This window comes from Sitophilus oryzae, unplaced genomic scaffold, assembly GCF_002938485.1.
Source record: "Sitophilus oryzae breed Bouriz unplaced genomic scaffold, Soryzae_2.0 scaffold_488_pilon_pilon, whole genome shotgun sequence".
NCBI lineage: Eukaryota > Metazoa > Arthropoda > Insecta > Coleoptera > Curculionidae > Sitophilus > Sitophilus oryzae.
The window spans coordinates 1,503,777-1,529,204 of NW_022147071.1; the positions used below are offsets into that span (position 1 = coordinate 1,503,777).

The 25,428-nt window shown below is 31.8% G+C and overlaps 1 protein-coding gene across 1 annotated transcript in view; it reads right to left on the reverse strand.

Annotated features, from left to right (window-relative positions):
* LOC115886438 (zinc finger protein 510) overlaps positions 1–24,834 on the reverse strand; it is a 70,382-nt gene extending 45,548 nt beyond the window's left edge. Inside the window, exon 1 of the mRNA XM_030905587.1 lies at positions 24,573–24,834. The gene's annotated coding sequence lies outside the window, so the exon portion shown is untranslated. The remainder of the gene's footprint in view (positions 1–24,572) is intronic.
* Between the last annotated feature and the right edge of the window lie 594 nt (positions 24,835–25,428).

The following is a 25,428-nucleotide window of genomic DNA, read 5'->3' on the forward strand; positions in this document are numbered from 1 at the left end:
ATAGTTTTGTAGCAGGTGAGAAAACTATTTGATTGTTAATAAAATAAGTTGGCTTGGAATGAAAGCATTATGTCATTTCCAAGCCAACTTGACGCCGTTTTTTTTCGATTATACGTTATAATTTTTTGATGTATTCAGAAAGAAATTAGGGTTGGCATGATTTAAATCAAATGATTTAAATTATGATTAAAATCGTGATTTAAATCAAGTGATTTTTTAAATTTTAATCAAAAAAATAATTTTATTAAAACTTTATAATAAATCAAAAAATAACTGTGAAGTTATAAAAATGTGTCCTAGAAAACTAGAAAAAATATTTCTATAACAGATATAACAGATAATAAATCGAAAAATAAATGTAAATATTATAAAATTATATAAAAATATCTATTCATCAATTTAAATGTTGGACCGATTTTTGAAGTAATTTCGTGTGAATCCATTAGACCGCTAAACGCAGTGATTTATTTTAAAATTTATGTATAAGTGATAAAAATTCGCTGTTCGGGTACATATCATTCGCAAAGTCTAGTGCAGAACTAGGTTCTTCTGATATAGAGACTATATCTTCTTTCCGGAGAATCTATAATCGTTGTCAGAAAATGCGTTGTTTTATATTTTTTTGAAACGGTTGTATGTTTCCAAATTTCTACCGACCGACATTTTGTTCTGCAGTAAGTACTTTACACTTTGACATTAGATAATACATACTAATTTCAATCTCGACTTAAGACTACTTACGAACAATACGAATTTTTTAAGCAATTTCAAACATTGCAAATAATACGAACATTAATCGAGCAACACTTTGTGCACTCGTTGAATTTGACACTTAATATCAGTTTAATAATATATTTTTGTACTTTTGTGCTTATGCGTTTAATTAGTGCTTTACTTTTATACCTAGGCGTTAAAATGACAAAAGTTAATATTTTTGAGATGTTTGAAAAAAGATCCTTTTCGATCTGAAACGAGCGACTTTTTTGCGGAATTATTGGTAACCGATGTGGAAAAATGACACAGTATCAGACAGAGTTATAAAGATTTAGCCATTTAGGATAGGACTTTAATTGGAAATAAGTCCTAGTCATTTGGAAATCCGATTTAAATATTGTTTTAAATTAAAATAAAAAAAAAATCTGATTTAAATAAAAAAAATATGATTTTTTTTATTTTGTTTTTTAAAATCAAGATTTTTTCAAACCGTGAAACAAATAAACATTTTCATACAGTATAAAATTTATATTATTTAGAAATTTATAAATCATAAAAATATGTCAAGCAACTTAGGTTTAACAAATGCATAATTTTAGATTAAACAATATTAATTTACTTTAAAAAGCTGTTGTTCAAAGAATGTCAGTTCTTTGTTAATGCAACAATAAGCGTTACATTCCCACGATATGCCGAACAGTAATTCACCTTGTTCATAATTAATGTCTAACATTAAAAAATCAGATCATGTCAACAATGTGTCTGGTGAAAGTTTATCATTAAAAATATTTCTACCTGATATACCACAACTATCAAAAAACTAGTCAAACTTCATGAGCTACAAATAAAAACTAACATACGATCGAACAAAAAAACGGTGTCAAAGCTCTCTGTCATTTTAGGACAAGCAATTTTTTTATGAAGAATGCAGTTTTCTGCTGTAAAGACAATAAAAAAGAGACATACTGTAGATCACCCTGTATATAATACCCTTGTAAATAAACAAGGATAATACTAATCGTTATAAAAAAAATTTGAATTTATTTTTTTATTTTAACTTGGTAGACTAAACCCATTTTTCTTAATCTATCGTCTAACTGATTTTTTCGGCACTATGTAATTATAAAGCTATTACAAGAGGTTAATGATATGGTACGTATAATTGGCTAACATTAGAACACCGCTGCTCTAAAATTTTCGGTGTAATTTAAGAAAAAAGGAACCATAGTAACTTAGAGATAAAACGCAAGGCGGATAATAAAAAAAATACACGTGGAGAACAGTAAACACGTATTGTATTTCAGAATTTCTGAGTTTAAATATACAGGGTGAGTTTTAAATAAGTGCATTAATATTTTTAGGGCTGGTAGATCTCTTTAAAAAATACATATGTTCTCTTTGCCGTTTTTCAAATAAGTCCAAAATAACCGAGTTATTTTACTTTGAACTCGCTGCAGCCTTTTGTACTTAACAACACCACCATTGAGGTCGTAAAATCTGTAAAATTCTTGTTGTAGACAATACTCTGTGATGGGATATGCATATCGACGCTTTGTCGAAAAAATTAACCTTTGCCTGTTTTGCATTAAGATCTGTTTCTAAGGAGCTTAACTTTTCAGTAGCTAGAACAGTTTATTATGCACTTTTTGAGTCGCACCTCAGATACGCCCTTCCATTCTGGGGTACGTGTTGTGCGACTCAATTTGACCGCATTTTCAAGCTCCAGAAGAGAGCTGTTCGATATTCACTGAGACTAAAGAGCCGAATTCATTGCCAGGACTTTTTAAAAAAATTAAAAATATTAATTCTTCCTTCCTTATTTATATTTGAATCCGTCTGCAAGGCTAGCTAATACGTAAGCATGTATCAGCTTCTCAAGAAAGGCCATCTCACACTTATCTACTCAGGAACGCGGAGCAAGATCTTTATCTACCTACCCCACGGCTCAGAGTTAGTTAAAAGTTCAATATTATACAACTCGAAAAAAATGCACAACCACCTGCCATTTGAAGTCAAATCCATACCATCATTTTCTTCATTTCGCAAAGCATTGAAATCTTATTTACTAGACAAAGCTTTCTACGCCGTAAATGTCTTATATTTTGATAATCGAATTTGATCTTGTAAACCCTGGTATAATGTTTGCTATTACTATATTTACCAATGACATTGAAATAAATTTATCTAGAGGTGATTGATATTTACTATAAACTAAATATTTGTGAATATTATTTTTCTTTTATTTTTTTTATTCTTTGTCATTGTAAATATTTATAAATGTTTATTTTAAACAATAAGACTGACAATGTTATTTGTATAATGTTTTGTATTCTCTTTTGTTTGTTTGTTTACTTTGTTGGTTTTCATTGTTTGTTTACTTTACCTTTATAAAGGCATTTATTTATTTGAAAATTAAAAAAATATATATTTTTAGCTTAAATTTTGAGAACCACTGGATCTTTTCTAGGATTTCCTTCTTGTTAATTTAATCTACTACCTATGTTGCCATATTATCAAGAAATTATGTTTTTTAACTTAATAATGAATAAAAAAAATCCAAAATTTTTTTTTCAAAAAAATCCAAATTTCCAAAAAAAAATTTCGCAAAAAGAACCTCATAATCGTGTTACTGGGGTCAAAAATATTTGCTCTTATTTAAGACTCACCCTGTATAATTTAACTTATCACTTATCGATTTCACCTGGTATGTCCATTACTCCAAATGCGTTACAAGGTTCCGAAAATGTCTGTAATAATGAGCAACCGGAACAATAGAACAATCTACATTTGGTTTAACGGTAAATCAGTTTAAATATTTGGTGTGGTTCGGGTAGCGAATGGTACCGTTTTTTTATTTCGAACGAACCACTTAACAATTCAACTGATAATTTTCGAGCTCCTACTCTCAACAAGAATACTAATTTCATTAAAAGAAACAATAGCGAACTGCAAGCTGCTAATTTTAGAACGGCCCCGCTAATATACTGCTAACTAATATGTATACTCTTGTGAAATTTTGTTTTTTTTTCCATATCTTATATTTTTTCAGATTTTATATTCTATTTTTATTACAGAATAATAAATTTTTGAAAAGCCTTGGAAACGGTACGATTCAGGAAACCGGTTGCCAAAATCGTCAACATGTTTTGTATGTTAATAATCTCATCTTCCTTTAACGACTACTACTGCTCCTTCATCTTGTACCTCAAATCCGCATCTGTACCTAAATATTTCGGCCTACAGACCAAATGCTACACCTCCAAAATCTATTAGTAGCATTTGACATAGTATTGGCTCTACTGATGTAAAGGTACGTCTATAGTGCACCGGCTTTCCGTTTTCCGGTGGCTTGCTTTGTGAACCTGCGCCATTGAAGCAAGTAGTAGCCATAAACAACCGCTTGCAAGAAGCGGGAATGACATTTGAGGGGTTCAGAAGTGAACTGGATCAAGTCCTAGAAGATAATTATGGACAAAAGAGAGTTAAGAGTTTTTTAATGTTACTTAATTTAAATAAAACAAGCTGGAGAAGGAAACTTGACACAATGCTTTATTATATTTTAAATTGTATAATTATTGCAAACTAAAGTACCTCAAAATACAACTGTGGTCATTTTTAGGAATGTTTGTTTACACTTTTTTGGACTTGAACCATTTTATCTCTGAAAATATTTGAAATTTTACATATAAATTAGTTTATAGGTACATTTTTCTTCGTCGTTAAGGGACATTTCTAACATTTAGGGCACAGATACAAAGAATCTTTGATATGTATTTTTTTACCAAAACGCTTGTGCTACTTGTAAAAGATTTTAGATATTACTGGACGTCTTGTTGGGCTTACTAATCGCAAGGAGTATCGCCATTACAATTTTAAACCAGATAAATTAAAAGGAGACTTTTCCCTACTTATGCGCAAATATGATAAACAAGCCCACCCATTAGTGTGCTCCTGATTTGTTATTCATATACAATTTCCTTATTTCCATGATAATAAAACCAATACAAAATCAATTCAGAAGTCTATTTAAACGTATTTTTTACCATTCCACTCTGTTTATTGCTTCTCCAACCTACTATTATTACCTTGACTAATGGGCTTAAATATTCCTCCGCAAGTACTACTATCTCACGAGGTACCCTGACAAGATACCATTAAATCGATACAAGAGTCGCTCTATACATAAACCGGTGGTAGCTGAAAGTAGCTTGGCAGTTAAATACATCTTATTTTAAAAGGAATATTGAATAGTATGAGACGTGCGATTGAGAATTTACAAGCACGTCATATATACTTTGAGAAACAAGTTCTGTATTGACGATTAAACTGAAACTAGTCTGGGGAGGCAATAATGACTTATAAAGAAGGTGCTATTTCTGTAGGAACCCGTTCTATCGGGCAGTTGTTATTCATCTATTTGAGGAATGTTTAGTGGTTTTTATTTGAAAGTGACAATATTCTTTCTGAGTCATACTGCAGTTGATAAAATGTACAAATAAATCAAAGAAAATAAAAGTAAAATGTTTTACTTATTTTATTTTGTACTGTATAAACTGTAGTAAAACACACCTTTACGAGAAGTTAATCACCGCGACATTTGTTGTCCTCCATTCACGCAGTTGGGCAGCTCTGAACTGTTCAAGAACGCGATACTCTCACTCCATTCAATTGAGTCATAAAGTTCAGAACTGTTCCGCGCCATATGGAGGCACCAGGCTATCGCGCACAGCTCCTTTCAGAACCGTTCTGAGTAGCCCAGAGCGTAAAGCTCTGGAACTTGAAATTTACGAATAGAGGACAGTAATTATAGATGTATTGTGTCCATTTTTCTTGAGTTATAACTCATCATACAGTCTCAAGGTTTTGACAAAAGCCAGCATCTGAGACGATTTTACATAGGTTAGGTCTCCATCTCCGGTATCAGTCGTACCAAAGTTTGCCGTCTCGGCGCACTCAGTGATGAGGTGCTCTGGTGTTTCCCCATTTTCCCCACAGAATCTGCATTTAACGTTGTTTCTTAGCTTCAGTCTACTGAAGTGTTTATTGAAAACACAGTAACCTGTTAAAAACCTTGAGATCTGAAGATTGTTCTTACTTAAACCAAGGAAAATCTTTGATTTTCCTCAGTCTTAAATCCTAAGAAAGTTCTTCAAGTCTCTTAGACCGTTGGAGGATTCCCATTCCAGGTTACCGATGGAGTCTTCCAGGTTCTTGAGTTATGATGTAAGTTGGTTTCCACTTGGGAAGCAGAACGGTTCTGGGCCCAGTTAGTTTTACCTTGTATCCCTTGGTACTTTGACGTATGTAAAATTAGAACAGTTAACGCATTAAAGACAATGTCAGTCCTGGAAGGTCCAGATTTATTTAATTTGATTTACGTACCTACTTAAAAAACGATTATAAATGAAATAGCAGCTGTATTTAAAAATACCGAAAAGGTAATTGAAGCTCAAAAAAGCAATTTTAATTAGTATATGTTTAGTCATAGATTACTAAGACAGATACAAACAAATTACAGGCCCTTTTATGATGGTTATCATCCAAAAAAAACTAGTTTTAATCCTTTTTAACTCTAATTAACCCACTGGGATTCAATCGATCATTCCTGATAACAATCGTAATCAAATTCCCAATTAAATTCTAATTAATTTTGATTACACATAGTCAAGGTTTGATTAAAATTTATATTAACAACGTAGTGTTAAAAATAATTAGTATACCACATATGCATCTCCCCAGGTATATTTTTTAGATGGAATCTGAAATAAAATTAAAGATCTATCACTATTTTATGATAATTTCAATACTTAGACTTATTAATCAAAACGTTCAAAAACTGAACATTTTTTGAACAGAAAACAAAACATTTTTTTTTTTAACTTTAACAAGTTTATTTAATTGTTTAATAATAAAATATAAAATATGAATAAGTTTAACTAATATTAATTTGCAACAACATCAAGGATATATGAAATAAAATTGTCAAAGATCCTTTTCGTAATTATTTGATATACAGGTGGTAAATAAAAATTTTTTTTTTTTATCATTATATCACTAACTAGCTTTTGTTTGTCAATAAATAAGCACTGGAGTAAAGATCGTATTTACATGTATCATTGCCATCTTTCTTGCATTATTTGTTTTATAAAATTATTATAATCTTTATAATTGAAATTCAGCATATATTTTTATTATTTATTAAACTGTTATGGTATAGCGAAATATTGGGAAAGCTAGCAAAATCCCTTTGTTACCTACATTTTTAAAGCTAGTCATCAGTCCAGTTTCATGAGTCCATTAATTTTCTAATTTCTCTAAAGATACATCTTGTATACTCGTATTATGATTCTTGCGTAGATATTATGTCAAACTTTCGACAATAATTATTATTTATATCTACACTTTCAACAGTGGAAATTTATATTTTTTTTTTTTTTTTATAAAGATTATAAATAAAAGGTATAAAACCTTATAAATAAAAAAAAAATATCTATTAAATATAATTTTTAATCAAGCACCTTGACATTAAGCAGTTAAATTTAATAAGAAATTAATTGAAAATTTTATTATGATTTATATCAGAGGACTGATCGATTGAGTCCCATTTAATGATAGTTTGTGTTAAAGAGCAATTAAAATAACTGTTATTAACCTGAGAACACTATAAAAGTATTCTTCTTCTTCAGGCACCTCTTCACGACTAAGATTGGCGATAAACATAGCGAATTCTTCTGGTCTTTCTGCTGTTCTAACAAGTGTTTGAACATTCCTGTCCAATCCTTTATGTTTCTCATCCACAACATCTGTCTTCTGCATGGACCTTACTTCCCTTCAATTTCAGCTTTGATGATAAGGTGTAGTAGATGGTATTTGTCGTTCCTGAGAATATGTCCAAGGTATGTACCAATTTCCTCTTCTTTACTATACATGCTCTCTCTTTCTCTCTTGGTTCATTACGATGCCAATACCGAAAATATAATAAATAAAATGTAGTACTTAGTTTAAAAAAGTGTCAAGAATTTTAATTTTAAAAATATTCAAACTTTGAGATCAATCCAGTATGCAATATAAAAGTAGAATATTATAGTGGTACAATTTTTATCGATGCACATGTTTATCTTCAAACGATATATGTAACGGATTTCTGCTTTGTTGGTTTCTAGAACGACGTCAACTGTTCGTCGCACACACTGTACTTAACCACAGAACAGATTAAAACCGGAGACAGAAATCTTCCATTACAAAAAGTGGTGACAACATTTTGGTGCACCATCTATGGCACGGATTTAGAACTACAAATTAGAAATTAAAAAAGAAATCTACAATTAAATTTTAAAAAGAAATCTACATTGCATTCAAAGCAATTTGGCAGCGCCATCTACTTGTATTATATTACACCCAAGGTAATTTAATATACCGTATGTTTGAAAAATAACGATTTAGAGTTAACTTAAAAATGACGATTGATAACATTTTCTTTGTAAAGTTATATGGTTAATGTCATCAATAGTCATTTCAGGAACAGCAAGCCCATCTTCGATCATACAATATTTAAACTAGGATGATTTTATACCAGATATTTTTTTGTTTTAAGTAAGTTAAATAAACATCTTATACAATATTTTTTTTTAAAATATATTTGTAAAGATATTTGAGTTCTTCTCTTTATAAGAAACAAATATCTAGCCTATAATCGTTAAACAATACATGCGGTAAAAATCACATTACAATATTTTCTATACCAAAATCAAAAAGTACTATCAGATTTAACTTAATAATAGGTGTATGATTAATAACACATGTGAATTGATTATATAGATGAAGCAAGGGAGTTTATAATAAAAATCATTTATTTTTTGTTATAAATTTTTATTTATTTTAATTTTTTAGATTTCAGAAATTTTACAATTACAAGTGCGGCTCATTAAATTTATAGGCAACTAAAATTAAACATTACAATTATTGCTCGAATAAAATATATACAACTATTTTTGTATTTTTTTGTTTCTAAATTTTTTTTTTTTTTAATTTTATTCTAGTTTAGTAATACCGTATGATCAGAAAAACAGAGTCAGTTGAGAAATTTGGAAGCCAGACGCGGTCGATGACATTCCTCATAAAATTTTACATATAGAGAGAGAATGACAGCGATATTCATATCATAATAACTGGTGACGCCGATTTTTCGATCATATTAACCATACGATTACGAAAAGAAGCTGCATCAAGCTACCTTTGGAATGACAATTGATGGCATTCAAAATGTAAAATTATATTAGTAAATCTAACCAATTAATGAATATCAATCTTACCATCGATAGCCATTTCCAAGGTACAGTTAACCTAACCTAACCTGGCTGTTATCGAACGGGTTGCCTTATTATAAACTATATTTCTAGGTACTTACATATAAAGAATAATCCACTCTAGATGGATACACAAAATAAAAGTTCTTAATTTAAAATATTACGCTATTAAAGGCCGGGCACACAACATAAAACGTCTTTACTTTGAGAATTAAACACTACGACACTCCTGACCACAAAACACATACCTCTCAGCTCCAGAAAAAGTTGGGCACTGATGGCTGCCGGGAAAAATGACGAAATATTACGATGAGACGGGTGGCGGGAAGAAACTTTTTCTTCCCTCTTACTCCGCCCATGTATTTTTAAATCGACAGTGGCGCCCTCTGACAGCGGGATTTGGGAATTCTTGTTCCAAATCCTGCCATTTAAGTTTTTGCACCGTGACTCTCCGGCATCATCCTTATATTCTTCTTTCATCCTCAGGAAACGGCACGCTCTTTTGCCGGTTTCTATATCACGAACATATAGACTAAACGAATCACTCTTTCATATCGTATTTTCAATTGAATTGTCATGGTAACAGATGCTTGACGGTACTTACTCTGATCGTATTAGAGACAAGAAAGAAATAATAAGATTATTTAGTCATTGTCTTATACCGTATGGGAGTAAAGGTTGATTCCCATTATACCTTCCATTTCCATTCCATATCCATTTCATATCCGTTTCGTATTTTTATTGTATTGATGCTAAGCTTCCGTAAGCTTCTCGTAAGCTTCCGTTCTGTATTAGTTTGATACTTTTTATTGTACGATATATATCATTACGAAAGTTTTTATTTTTAAAGAATTTGTAGCTTTTGAAAAAGGTAATATAACTTTGGTTGCACATCATAGTACAACCAGCAGCAAACTCAGCAAGATGACGCCTTGGTGTCATTGATGACGTGCACCAGAAGTTGTTTAATTTTCCATATTTAATTTAAAGGGCGTCAGGCATACAGGGGTGTGTATTATATGTACTCCTTTTCCACATCTACTCCGAGGCGATATTCCTTGAGGGCACTAGAGAGAGTTGAGGATGGTATCAAAATCAATGGTACCCTGATCAACAATATTCGCTTCGCAGATGATACGGTTTTACTGGCTGGCAACATTCTACACCTTCAGAACATGATGGACCGCATCGTTGAACATAGCATGCAGTACAGATTACACATCAATGTTAACAAAGGCAAACTTGTTGTATTTTCTAAAACACCGGGAAAGACTATCCTCAGAATTAACAACAAGGTGGCAGAACAAGCAATATCGCCCATAAAGTATCTAGGAGCCCTAGTTAACGACGCTTACGACCCCAAAACTGAAATGTTAGCGAAGATCGAACAGGCCAAACGTACTTTTGCTTCCATGAAAACTCTCTTCTCTAGCCGAGATCAAAGCCTCGAACTGCGCATACACATGCTGCGTTGCTCCATCTTTCCAGTATTTCTCTACAGCTCTGAGAGTTGGATACTCAATCGGACATTGGAAAACTGCATTAACGCTTTTGAGATGTAGGTACTTGTATCGTCGTATGCTGCGTATATCCTGGATGGATAGAGTGACAAATGGGGAAGTACTCAGGCGGATGGGCAAAGATAAAGAACTCCTATCAACAGTGAAGAAAAGGGGTTACAGTACGTCAGTCCTGGGGAATTGAACGATACAGGAATGCTCAGACCTTTGGTCATCGAGAGGAGGCAAAATTGAGGGGCAGGGAGATCAGCCTTGGGAAGAGAGCCGTCCTGGCTTAGGGATCTGCGTCGTTGGTTTCGGAAGAACACCAGTCGTAATTTTCGGGGTACGGTTTTACGCACCATCATAGCCAGTTGAAAAAACAGGAACAAACGGAACGGATGGTGTGCATTGTCCTATTCATTTTACATGATATAATATTTTATGTAAACGGAAGGAAGCTGATATGAAATGTATAGTGAGAATCAACCTTTAGACTGAAACGGTACGGCAACTGAAGTGAGACGTGACACGTGTGAACAGACCTTTAAATGTCTTTGTTTCCTTCAGTACCCGCTGCAGTACCGATCTAATCTTCGATCGCACTCAAGCAAGATTTGTCTCGTCATCTTGCGGATACCGCTGCTTCTGTTGCTGTTGCACTAACCGCTGTCCATGAATAAAAAAAAAACACCCAGTAGAGTGGTCGACCCGAGCTATAGAAGCGGTTAATTAAAACTTTCTATTTCGATTTGGATCGATCCTGTTTACTAACGCTTTGAAGGTTTTTTTTTTATTGCAGTTTTTTCGTTTTGTCGATTAATTGAGTATAGAAATTCTAAGCAGAAATTGATCTACTTAATTATTCATTCCTTTATATTTGAAACTGATGCTAGAAGCAGTACCAAGGCTTTTTGCAATATTTCATTATGTTTTTGCGAAAATACGTGTGAAGTATTGTTTTTGTATTAGAGAATGGTATAGGTAGTTTCCGTAATATTCAATTATAATTTTTAAACTATTATGTTTTCAAATTAACATTCTAATTTGAATAAAAGCATTATGTTATTCACCGAGATAGTGATATTGGATTGGATCTATTAAAAAGCTACAATATTAATTTAGAATTACCTTCTGTTTCTGTAACTTTGAAAATAGCTTAACCATTTAGGTAAAATTAATGGAATTATTTAGTAAAGAGCATGGGTAAAAATCTCAAATAGGACCAAAAAGCGACACGGTTAAATAGCTTTTCCGAACACTAAATCACCCTGTATAGGAGAATGCTTAGAATGTAGAGATATTTTGGGAGGAGTTAATCACCCGCGACCCTTATATATAGATCTATTGTGTGTTCCCCTTTCTTGAGTTATAACGATTTTGCCAACTCATCATACTGGTTCAGGGCTTTAACAAAAGCCAATTATCTGAGACAGCTCCACAGAGGGGCCAACTCTCCATCTTCGACATCAGACGTATTACCAAAGTTCACGGCACCAATGGTCATCGTCTCGGCGCACTCAGTGCTAAGGTGTTCTGATATTTCCTTATTTTCCCCACAGAATCATTCGCCGTTGTTTCTCAACTTCAGCCTACCGAGGTGTTTGTTCGTTGAGGAGACAGTGTCCTGTTAAAACCCATTGACAATCCAGAAGATTGTTTTTTACTTAAATCAAGGAAAACCTTTGATTTTTTTTCTCAGTCGTAAGTTCTGGGGAACTTTTTCGAGTGTTTTAGACCATTGGAGGATTCAGATATCTGGTTGGATGGAGTCTTCCAGATTCTTCAATTCCACTTTCCAGTTGGTTCCCGTTTGGGAAAACAGAGAATGGTTCTAGTCCAGTTAATGGAGTGTTCGCTCCTTCTCTGGCTAGATCATTTGCTTTTTCATTGCCTTCTATCCTGTATAGGAGACACATATAAAAAAACAATAAAAAAAAATATTTCTTCATTTTATATCAAATAACTTTAAAACAACTATTAAAAAAAAAAAAAAGTTTTCAATTTCTTGTATAATATTGATAAACAATAAATCTTTGCCAGTCCCCAGAAAACATAATACTAACCCAAACAGAAACCAAATATGATTAAAAGTAAATTTAAATAAAACAATGGTATATGAAATTTAACCATTTTAGTAACTTGGGCCCATAGCCAACAATAGACAACACTGGGCTCAATTAAAAGATTGTGAAGCAGGCCTACCATTGGAAATGGTTGAATAATCGAAATAATGATGAATAAAAGGTTTGTAGTGTTGCCTGTCTTCACGTATGGAGCTGAAACATTTACTTTGACAAAAAGAACATACATATAGAATACAGGTTTTGCAACGGAAAATGGAAAGGTCCATTGTTGGGAATCACACTAAGAGATAAAACACCCAATCATACCATACGAAATCTAACAGGAGTAAGAGATACGGTGATATCTGTCTTACATCTTAAATGGAATTGGACAGGACATGTGGCTAGGATAAAAGATGGACGGTGGACAAAGAGACTTGTGGAATGGAGACCAAGACACGAAGCCTATATAGAACAGAGGACGACCTCCTAGTCGATAGAGAGATGATATTAAGAGAGTGGTTGGAAACTGGATTCGAGTGACACAAAATAGAAACATAGTAGAGTTGAGGTAGGCTTTTGTTTAGCAGTGGACGGAATAAGCTAAATGATGGTGATGATGGTGATGCTGATCACAAATTATTATTGTACTGATTTTTTATTTTATTCAAAATCCCGAGTATGAAATTTTAACAAACCCTGTTCAATATCTTATGCTTTTAATTAAGAACCATTACACATTAATTATCAGAATCTTACGTAAATAATTTTCCCGATATATTCATGCTGGCTGTAATTTATAGCAATATTTTAATTATGTTTTTTTTTTTTTTTTTTTTTTTTTTTTTTTGTTTTTATATTATTTATAAATAGATACCGTTCCGTTATTTTTTCCTTCATTCGTATTCGCCTCTATTTCATCTCATTAGTTTTTGCAGGCATTTCATTGCACCAAGACGGTGTTATCACTAGGCAATCGTAAATCGAAATTAATTTAAAGACTAATTGGAAAAAAAATCGTCTATAATCGACACCAATTACGCATTTCTGCTGCACAGAACCGACGAGAATTTCAAGTTCATTACCATTTTATTCAAATGGGAATATTTTGCCATTTATACCATCTGGTTTTGTAAAGCAAAAAACTGGTTGGTAGTCAGAGAATCGAACTTTATTAATTAGTAATAGTAGAGTTTATACTGATACGGGAAGAAAAAGCGATAATATACATTAGGATTAAGATTTATTTTAACAGTGTATGACTTCAGATACGATAATGGGATTATTAGTTTCATATACAGGGTGGTCCGAACTGTATTCCGGAAACTTCGGCAGCATATTCTGCCAGGATAAATAAGTAATATAGTTTATAAACGTATGTCCTAAAATGCTCAGTGTGGGAAATACAGGGTTTGTGAATTTACATTTTAATTTCGTCTTTTTGAACTTTTGACACACAAAAATTTCAAATTTTATGATTTCAGTCAATAAACTATTAGTCAACATCAACATGCATGTTTAATTTATGCGAACGTTCAATGATGGACAGTGTATGATAATTTCCGATTCAAAGTATCCTCGAAAACCTATTACTCGTTAGCGAATTTTTCCCCAATGGAGACCTTTTTTACGTAAAAAATCGTCGCATGCCGTAAATCTATATTTTTATACTCCAGTAGTGTATACAGACGGCAGCGAAAGTTATTACTCTTCGAACCATGTTAAAAAAATATGTAGGTGGTGTCCCCTACAACTAGGAGTCATATTAATGACATCAAAATCAAATTTCATGTCAAAAAACTTTTTTTTTTTTTTTTAATTTTCATCAAATATTGACGTTACTTCGGAAATTATTTGGAAAAAATCGAGAATGAAAATGAAACATCTACACAATCCCTGCTATCTTCTGAAAACTTAAGCCATTTAGGATATACATTTTACGAACTTTCTTACTTAGTAATTGGTTTCTTTTTTTATAATTGACATTAGGATCGAAAGAAATCAAAAGAAGTCCTTTGTTTTAAATTGTCGATCGTTTTCGCAAAATTTAATTTGCCAGTCTTTCAGGACACTACAAAGTTAAAAGAGCAAAATACAATCAAATAAAAGTTTTTTTTTTCTTTTCAAAAATTCCAACAAACAACTCAAAATACATATCAGTGGAAATTCCACACATATACAAATGGTAAAACTACCCTAATGTTAACAAATTAAATAAAAATATATGATATATGTTACTCACATTTAAATCTGGACTTTCTTAGTCATATCCATTAATACACGGATGGTATATAGGGGAGTGGTATATATCCCTTTTTCCTTTTAAAAACACATAAACACACTTACATAAAAAAAAAACATATAACACATTATGTAGTAGAGAAATATCACGAATCTTTTCCTTCACAGACAAGCAGTGCAGATGTAACTACGTTGACCGTATACAGAGAGCAACTAATTCTAGTTTGAATAAAAATACAATATAATTTTTACCTGGAGATAAAGAACAGTTGAAAAAGAGGAAACACTTATAAAAATATTATTTTGGATTTAAACCATTATTTTGAAGTATATTATTAATTTGAAAGAATATTAAAATATGCTGTACTCAGGTTTTCTACGTCTGTTCTTTTATTAACGCAATTTTTTTTTTTTTGGATTTCTATCATCTCTGCAAATAATCTTTACTTATAATTAGATTGTGTCTGTAAAATAGTGGTGTTGTCAAAATCGAAGTTATGGCCTGTCTCTATTTTGTGTTCTACTAATGCGGTATGATTAGATTTCAAAAGAAAGTTCCTTTGGTCATTTTTATGTTCATTCAATCTTTGTTTTAATCTCTTAACTTTTAGTGTCCTGAAGATGCAAATAAATTTTTGCGAACGTCGTTACAAATTTAAACACACCAAGGACTTCTGTGATTTCTTTCGATCCTAATCCAATTATAAAAAAACACATATATATTTATTTTTTTTTTTTTTTTAAAATTATATTTTACTTAAATTTATTCTGCAGAATATGCTGCGAAGTTTTCGGAATTACAGTTCGGACCAACCTGGTTAGATTTTTAAGTGAATATGTGCTAAAATTACAAAGTGTTAATAAAAAATCGTGAAGATTGTATCAACAAATAACTGCATAATGTCTCTATGGCTACTTATTTCTCTGGGCTTTTGTTTAACGGAAAAGAATTACTGCATCCTGGATTTCTGCATTCTGTTTTTGTGCAGTGATACCAGGTTTACTTACATGAAGGCATATATAAACAAGCACAAGCACATATAATTATTCTCATTATCGTATCTTAGGCGAGATAATTCTATAATACTATTACAATAAATCTTACGCATAGAATCTAGTATATCGTTGTTTTCTGTGTCTACCGCTACGCTCTTAAACAAATTACTTTAATAAGCTGGATACTGACTACCGACCAGTTTTTTGCTTTAACCGTTTTCAGATACACCAGAACGACTTGAGTGTGTCCAAAAAAGTATGAATATAGGCTGAAAAACGCTTTTCAACTGGTGATTATCTAATTGGACTTAAAGTCCACCGAATGAATTATTTAAACAAAAAACTGGATGTATGAATGGCAAAATATGCCCGTTTGAATAAAATGGTAATGAACTTGAAATTCTCACCGGTTCTGAGTAGCAGAAATGTATAATTGATGCCGATTATAGGCGATTTTTTCTGCAATTAGTCTTTTAATTAATTTCGATTTACGATTGCTTAGTGATAACACGGTTTTGGAGCAGAGAAACGACGACAAAAACTAATGAGATGAAATAAAAGCGAACAGATATACAGAAAAAATAACTGAACGGTATATAAATGTGCAGTAAAATAAAAGAAAATCAATGTAAATATGACATGTAATTAATAGATATATTACTAATGAATAATTACAGCCAGCATAATAGATTAAGAGCATTATTTTACGTAAGATTCTAATAATAAATATACATATACAAGTCTTAATTAAAAACACAGAATATACAGGAAATATTTAAAACTCTGTGCCCCACTTACACAAAAGTACAGTGTTAGTCCGTGAGTTTTTTTAGAGGGTCTATTTTTTATGATTCTAAATAATTTGTAGGTGTTAACATTGAAATTAAGCGTGGAATTTTGCCAGCAGAAACAAAAATAAAGGTGTAAATAAAAATAAGGTGGAATAGGTAAGTAGCTAAACGACCAGTGAAGCCTCTACGGATAGAGCTAGTGGAGCTCTATGTTGGCCCCATTTAAAGTGTGTTCTGGATATACCCCTTTGAAAAAAATCGAATTTTTTTATTTATAAACTTTTTTCATTTCTCTCGCCTGGTATAGTCTGTAAAACGAATAACTTTGAATTTGACAGTTCCCGCGGGCTTTCTAGTATTAATTTTATTAGGTTAGCAACTTGCGGCCATGCTGACGCAATGCCGTCTCTAATAGAACAGCGTTGGAACGAGATTTGTGACGTCACACTAGTTAGATACTACAGATTAATAACTATGTTGTAGAAAACATAATTATTCCTCGATTTGTTGGTTTGTATTTTAAAAATTATATAGTTTACATGAAATATACATAATATACAGTTAATAAATACAATATATATATATATACCTATTTATATTAATAAATACTTTGGCAGATAAACTATGAACCATACAAATGCAGCAAATGTTTTACAATATGACTGAAATCGTACTCCATAGTCAATGTAGATAGTTTTTGTGTTAAGAATAATAATTTAAAAAAATATGTGGTCATCTTTTGACAAGTTTATATTAGTTTATTAATTGCAGTAAATATTATAATATATAAATAAATTTTGTGAATGCAAATAATAATACATCACTATTAGTAGATATTGAATGTTTTTTGTTAAATTAGATTGATTTTCGAACCCCAAAATTTAAAATATATTTTACATTTTACCCATTATCTTATGTACCACCTATTCATTATTTTTATATTGTAAAACATTTGCTGCATTTGTATGGTTCATGTTTATTAGCCAAAGTATTTATTACAATAAATCGGTATATATTATATTGTATTTATTAACTGTATATTATGTATATTTCATGTAAACTATATCATTTTTAAAATACAAACCAAAAATACGAGGAATAATTATGTTTCCCATGTATTCTCCAACATATTTATTAATCCGTATTATCTAACTAGCGTGACGTCATAAATCTCGCCTCGTGGCTGTTCTAATAGAGACGGCATTGGTCTAATATTTAGAAATGTCAAAAGCTGATGACATTTTACTTTTGTCAATTATGACATTTCGTGTTGATTTTTGCAAGAAGAGGAAGAATTGTCACTTGTTTTATTATTTTCCTTTTATTTCACGAAAGTAAAAAGAGTTACCTATCTGATTCGTTCAGGCTAGTTCAGGCACTCAATTTAAAGAATATCAGTAACTTTTTTGACAGAGGGATTTTACATTTGCCATGTTGGTAAAAAATAACGGTCAAAATTCAAAGTTATTCATTTTATAGACTATACGGTTAGAAGACTTTAGTGTAAGAATTCTAAATGCAATTTGACCTCCTTTTTAGGTTATGTTGTATTTTAAAAAAATTGCCGAATTAAAAAATCGGTTTTATTTTTTTTTGTACCTGTATGTACTTTTTTAACAAACTGTGGATACCAAAGAATTTAACTAGGTAATCAATCTGTATCGATCCACGCCCAAAAATCTTTCAAATCGGAATAAGTGAAAAAAGTTCGATTTGGCCGGGAAAATTTTTGGAAATGTTCGAAACACAGTTTAAATAGAGTTTAATTTTATTTTATTTAGAGAAAAATTGAGTTTTTCGATATTGGCAAAATTTCAAATTTAAATCGTTTTCTACGAGTCGTTATGAAAACCTAAAGCCCCGTTCTCAGAACTGCGACTGTCGCCAGCGACACGACAAAAGAACCAATCAGATTTGTACAAAATTCAAACAGCTGTCAATTTTAAATTTAGTACAGCTCCCATTGGTCGTTTGAAGTGTCAATCAGTCACAGAACACACTAAAGAAGAACGCTAACTCCCATGCATTTTTTAGTTTCAAAACGGTTTCAAATTTGTAAAGAAATCTGTAATCTGTATGTTGAAGTGGCGCCATCTAGCCACCCAGGAAAGTAACAAATGTGGCGGCAAATTTAAATAGATGCAATTTATTTTTAAGCAAGACGTATGACTTGTTCGCCAGTTAGAGCCAATCAGGTTTCTACAAAATAATGTGTAGTCATCTGATTGGTCCCAAGTTGGCAAACAAGTCAAATGGTAAAAAACAAGGATTTATATATAAAGGTTAAACCAGGTTAAACTATTGTAAAGTGTTAAATGGTTTGCTTATATCATTAATATATGTGCATAAAAACCTACAATAAATAATTTATTTTAATTTACAGAAAATTATACCATAAAACATTTTACAAACAAATAAAACAACAGATTAAAAAGTATAATATTTATTATAGTACCAGATTTAAGAACACAACAAATATCGTTGGAATACAAGAGAAAGTGACGTCCATTAGAAACAATGTTTTATTTATGTGTATTTTTTACATATGGACTTGAACAATTGTGTAATATCATATTGTGAAGTTTATGTACAAAAATATGGAGTTGATCAATTTTTTTTGTAAAAATATATGGCGTTGTAAATATTACATTGTTAAAAAATAAAATTCACGAACATTTGGACTTGGTTAGGTTACCTCACCTCGCTTTCTCGGATTATTAAATAAAATTGTTAGATAAATCAAAAACCTTTAACTTAAACCTTACCTTTAATAGAGATCTTAAAAATCAAACACAAAACAAAGTTCAAAAAAATTCAAAAATACAAAATCACGATTTTAAAATGAAGATTGCAAAAAACACAGCCAAACAACCAGCAAACAGCGAAACGCACATCTCCGTTCAATTGCAAAACACAACTGAAGAAGAAGGAGGAAGCCGGAAACGGAAAACTGATTTGACATACAGAACAATGACAGAACATAATTAATAGGCCTATTTAGGCAACTATAAAGACAATTTTGTACGCAATTGTTAGGCAACTAGAAAAATTAAAATAAAAATACGCCATCTAGCGCCCCAGGAAATTACTACCCCAAAAAAAGATCGTTCAAGGTCGTATATCTCAGTTGACTGGCCCTGCAATCAGTGTCGCTGTCGACACGACGCAGTTCTGAGAACGGGGCTTTAGAAACGAAAAAAAGGCCATGGGAGGGCGCCATCAGTCGCCTATCCGACGCGACGCGACGGTGCATAAATGGTTTCTTAGAATTATTGAAGGGTTTGGTAGATATTCTAAAAAAAGTTGTAAAAAGCTAAATTTCCAAAAATTTGTGTGTCATTTTTAGTTTAAAATTACTTACCTCTAATGACTGATCTAAAGTACCCAATGTTTGAATACATACTCTAAAAAGTAACTAATTTATCCTGTAAGTAAGGTTTAGTGGAAGTGTAAACCAATCTAGTTCTTACAATTTTTTAGCGCATCTTCAAAACAAAATTCCTGATATTCATCAAACAAATCCATATTTATCGATTTCTTATATCTTATATGGCAGCCATATATCAATCAATTTATCAGGTAAACGCCATAAAATCTTCAGATGGTCACAGGCAACGTCCATATGCCGATGTTTTTCATATTACCAGCTCACTCCTGAATCGTTTATTCCATTTCTTATAACCTGCTTCAAAAGAATGTTTGCTTTTACCGCGATTGCAAGAATATCATTTCCTATGATTCGGCACGTGTATCAAATATTGCCAAATTTCCGTAGATTAATCGAAAATAACGAATTCATCATCAAAAACACGGGATGTCATGCATGTCAAAGTAAGAACTTTCACATTATTTGTTCGAATATCCTTTGAATGTTAAAAACCATTGTTTAAAACCAACTTTATTAGGTTTTCGATTCGACTTGGGTAGGATTTGACATATTTTCATGATTTTCGAAAAAAAAAACGGCGTCGCAGTAGCTTTTGAAATGAAAATTTTTGTTAATGTCTATCGCAACGACCCAACGACTACGTATTATTATATACTACGTATTTTTGGAAAGAAAATAAGTTCATGGGACACAGTTGGCCTCTATACAAAATTGCTAGATAATAAAATGAGTTTCATTTTAAGAATGTATGTGTAAAACGTTTTTTTGTGAAGATAAATTATTACAAGCATGTTAATTGTTTGTTTTTATTTAGCGTATTCAAATGTTTAAAAAAATGCTTACTAAATTTCATTCAGTTTTTGTCGATTCATCGTTACAATCAATTATATATTCTGTCATATTTCAGTTACAGATTTACTATATGTACTGGGTGTTTCTTAAAAGACAAAAATGGCTCACCCCTATTTTTATATTTTCAGATAAAAAACGAGATTTGGTATATATATTAGACGATCAAATGTATTTTTCCAAGGCTCCTTGATTAAGAATTAGTGCTTTTAACATAGTGCATAACATGGCACTCTAGATTGAATTTTAAAATGCGATTTTTTATAGAGCGAGAATGTCAAACGGTGACATATGATATGTCATTCTATTTAGAATGTCATTTTCTATCGAATAAAGTAAAAAAATACCAAGGGTGCCATTTAAAAATCAAAAATTGTAGTCATTTCCGGTGAAACAGGAAGTGACCAAAAACAATTAAATGCGTCAATCAATCCTAATTTATGGCATATACCATATCTCGTTTTTTTATCTGAAAAAATAAAAAAGTTATAGGGGGTGAACCACTTTTGAGATGCACCCGGTATAAAGGGTGATCTCCAATCCTCCAATATCTGAGATCTTTAATACAATGTTTTTGGTCGAAGCGATATTCACAATTGGCTAGTTTTCAAGTTGTCACCCCCTGTATACTAAAACATAATAATCATATCTATAAAATATCATATTCTCAATGTATACCATTCATAAACAACATAATAGCTTAACTGATTGTTCAGGTTTCATTCAATCCAATTATCTCAAAGTACCGCCACTGCAACTACAAATAGGTACCTTCCAAGTGAAGCGGTACGTACCATACACAAATTATAAGCCTATTATCCAAGAGAAATACAAACAGATCTGACCTGATGCATGGGTGAACTGTCTTTATAACAACTAGGGATGTCTATTTTTTAATAAAATATCGATAGACAGACATCGATACTAAACATTATAGAATAGAAATGCAAGGGAAAATAGTGGAAAAATAGCATATTCAAATCCAAAAATATAGTGAAATATGTAGAAAAAATGAAGAAAAGAAAACATTCGAAACCTGGACACTTAAAACGGACATCATAAGGAAACTGCAGGTCGCACAACGCTCAATGGAACGAAATATGCTGGAAATAACCAAGAGAGTGGAACGACAAAAGACCCAGGTAATAAATGCCCAAGAACAGTTAACCTAATAGGACTGCTCATTCAGCCGAAAGTGTCTGCCAGGTGCATGCGAAAACTCCTCGCTTTTTGATGTAACTGTAGTCCTTGTCATGATAGTGTGTGTATTATTGGTTGTCGCAAAACATTCATTATTTAGTTTGTTCATGACCAACATGACAGGCGGGCCAGAGACATCGATTTGTGACGTCACCGCACTAGTCCGGCTTTGAATTGTGCCATATGGTACTGCATATAGGTTTTGCATAAATAATAGTATTTATTGATAGTTTTGCCAGATATAAATAATAAGAAAAATATTATACAGAAAGGTATTAAAAATAACATTAACTTTTATCGCGCAAGAAGTAATTGAATAGCATTAAAATTTAGATCTAAAGCACGAATATTAATATGAAATAAACTACAGCATAAGATGAACAAAATAAAATCTAGATAATAAAAAGCGTGTCCTAAAATTGCGTTAGCGAGTATTTAGCAACTAGTATTAATATACCTGTGATAAAAAGTTTCCAAATATTAAAAAATTTGAAAACTATACGTTTATCGACAAGTTAAGAAAATGTATTGTATATGATAACGGCCAGAATACATTTTAAAGTTTAATTAAAAATAATTGTAAAATTCTGCCTAACATATTTAAAAATGTGGATATCAGATAGAATTAACTATTAACATTAAGTAATTTGTAGTTCGATGTTCATCAAGTAACCATCTCCATAAATCGTAAATAAAAAAGATAAAAGATATCATTTTTTTTATATAATACTGAAATAAAGTACAAATTCATTAATTTCTTTAAAATATATTGCCATTTCATAATAATAATAATACTTTTCAATATTTATTTCATCCTGAATTTCCAAATCTTGTTTTCTTTCATCGGGACGTTTTCTCTTTATGGGAACATCCACAGAGTCAAATCACTCAAATGGCAACGGGCAGGACACCTGGCAAAAAGAACGGACAGTAGATGAACCACAAATTACAACATGTACGAGGAATTAAGAGACCTAGAAGAAGACCGTACATGAGATGGGACCATGCTATTAGGAAATTAGCAGGGATTACTTGGGCCCGCATAGCCAACAATATACAACAATAGGCCCAACTGCAAAGAGAGTTTGTAAGGGAGGGCTACATCATAATTGGAAATGGTTGAATAAGTTGAAAATGATGATGATGATGTAGAAAATACTTGAATAGAAATTAGAAATGTAAACAAAAATATTGGGTACAAACGACAACAACTGTTAAATCGATTGGTCCCAATTATTCTAGATCATGTGAACTTTACTAACCAAATAAAATTACTAAAAATAAAAAAATATTATCGATATAGTCTCAAAAAATCGACACTTAAACATATCGATACAATTTATACATCCCTATTAGTAACTGAAGCTCGACGTGTGACGAATCAGAATACCGCAATTGCGAAAAAATCTCTTCGGTACTTCTAAAAAGGTTCCACGAGATCTTTTGTTAAACAATAATCTATAGTACTTTTCTGTCTTCATATTTTTGGTTAATAATTTTAGAATGTAAATAATTATTTATTCGTCTCTTTTTGCAAGTACTTCTATAGGTTGGCAGTGCTTTAAATTGATTAGTTTCATGATAATATAAATGAAAGTTATAGTTTTATTTTATTTTATATACAGAGCGTTTCTGAGTACATCAAAATAAATAATTATTTATAGCTATTTACAATAACTATTTACAAACAGACAACAACTATTCAAATGTATCTTCTGGCTAGACAAACTATATTAGTCTTTAAAGTTTAACTGTCTTTGAGATGTTTAAAATTTTATGTCAAATACGACATTTGTTGAGCGCGAAATAATTGAATATTTTATTGTATATCGGGTCAATTCCACGTTCAGTTTATATTTCCTTACTTTTACCTTTTATTTTGCAACTTTTACTTAAATATAGATAATTAAATAAATCTGCTACAGGGTGCGTGTAAAAATATGACAAAAATTGATTTAAAACCATTTTTTTTTTAAATGGTAACCCTCATTTTTGTTCGTTATGCCGGGTCCAGACCAAGCAGACCAGACAAAACAACGAAAAGACAGAAACATTCATGTTTTACGACAAAATTGCGGGAAATTCAAATACAATTCCGAATACATTTTTACGATATTTTTGCCTCGTTTTTGTTTTGTTTCAAAATTCGGAGACTTTTCAATGTCCCGTCTCGAGTTGGTAAAGATCAAACTGTACTTTTGTATACTTTTGTCCTTGCGGTGTGGACAATTTGTCTCAAGTTTGTCTTGGCAGAATTCCCCATTTTTTTGTCGCAAATTTTCTTGTTTTTGTCTCAAAATCGTGTTTGCTTTTTGTCACCTTGGTCTGGACCCGGCATTATATTTTATTCATTAATCAAAGTCAGAAAAAGATTTTTTTTTATTTTATATAGAAAGAGTAAAAATTCAAATAATTTAGCTACACATTGCTTAAAAAATCATCAAAATCGGCCCACTGGAACTTTTTTTTAAATACAGATAAATCCAAATTTAAAAAAGTTTTTAAATTGTGAAAAAACTTACCAAAAAATTCCACAACAAAAAAAATCCAACAGTCACTCTAAAAAATTCACAAACGATAACAAATCACTCATCCAAAATCACCAAGAAACCTTAAACAAATTCACCACATGTTTACTCTACGCCGACGTAAAAAAGCAGTACCCGGTAAAGTACCTTTCAATTCAAGTCCTCTAAGCTCGAACTGCACCACAAGCTCTACTCTACCTCATCAAACTGAGCTTTCCGAGCTGCCGATCTCTGTGATTCTTCGGTGGTACCTTTGCTCGCGGAGCAGTACCCGACTGGGTCGGTACCCACCTTTTTCACGGCGCTCATTTTTTTCCGTTGGTCTGTCCGCTCGTAGATGGTACCGCCTAATCTCGAGGAAGGGTGAGGCGAATTAGAACCGTAAGTCGGTGGGTATAAGTGCGTTAATATAGTTCTTTTTACTGTTAGGTACTGTCATTGGTATGGCTAAGAGAAAAAAGTACGTGGAATAATGTATCTGATGATCGAAAAAAACGACGTCGTACTAGCCTTTCAAGTGTCTTATAGTATAGCTTCCCTCATATATTTTGGTACTCTCTTTATAGTTGGGTCTTTTGTTGACTATCCGGGCCCAAGTTATCCGTGCTAATTTCCTAATATCATGGTCCCATCTCTGGTTTGGTCTTCTTCTAGGTCTCATAATTCCTCGTAGGTACAATGCTGTAATGTTTTTTGTCCATCTGTTGTCCGTTGTTCTTGCCAGGTGTCTTGCCCGTTGCCACTTGAGGGACTTGACTCTGTGGATGACATCTATTACCTGAGTCTTTTGTCGTATCCACTCTATTCATTTTACAGTCTTTCTTGGTTATTCCCAGCATAATTTCGTTCC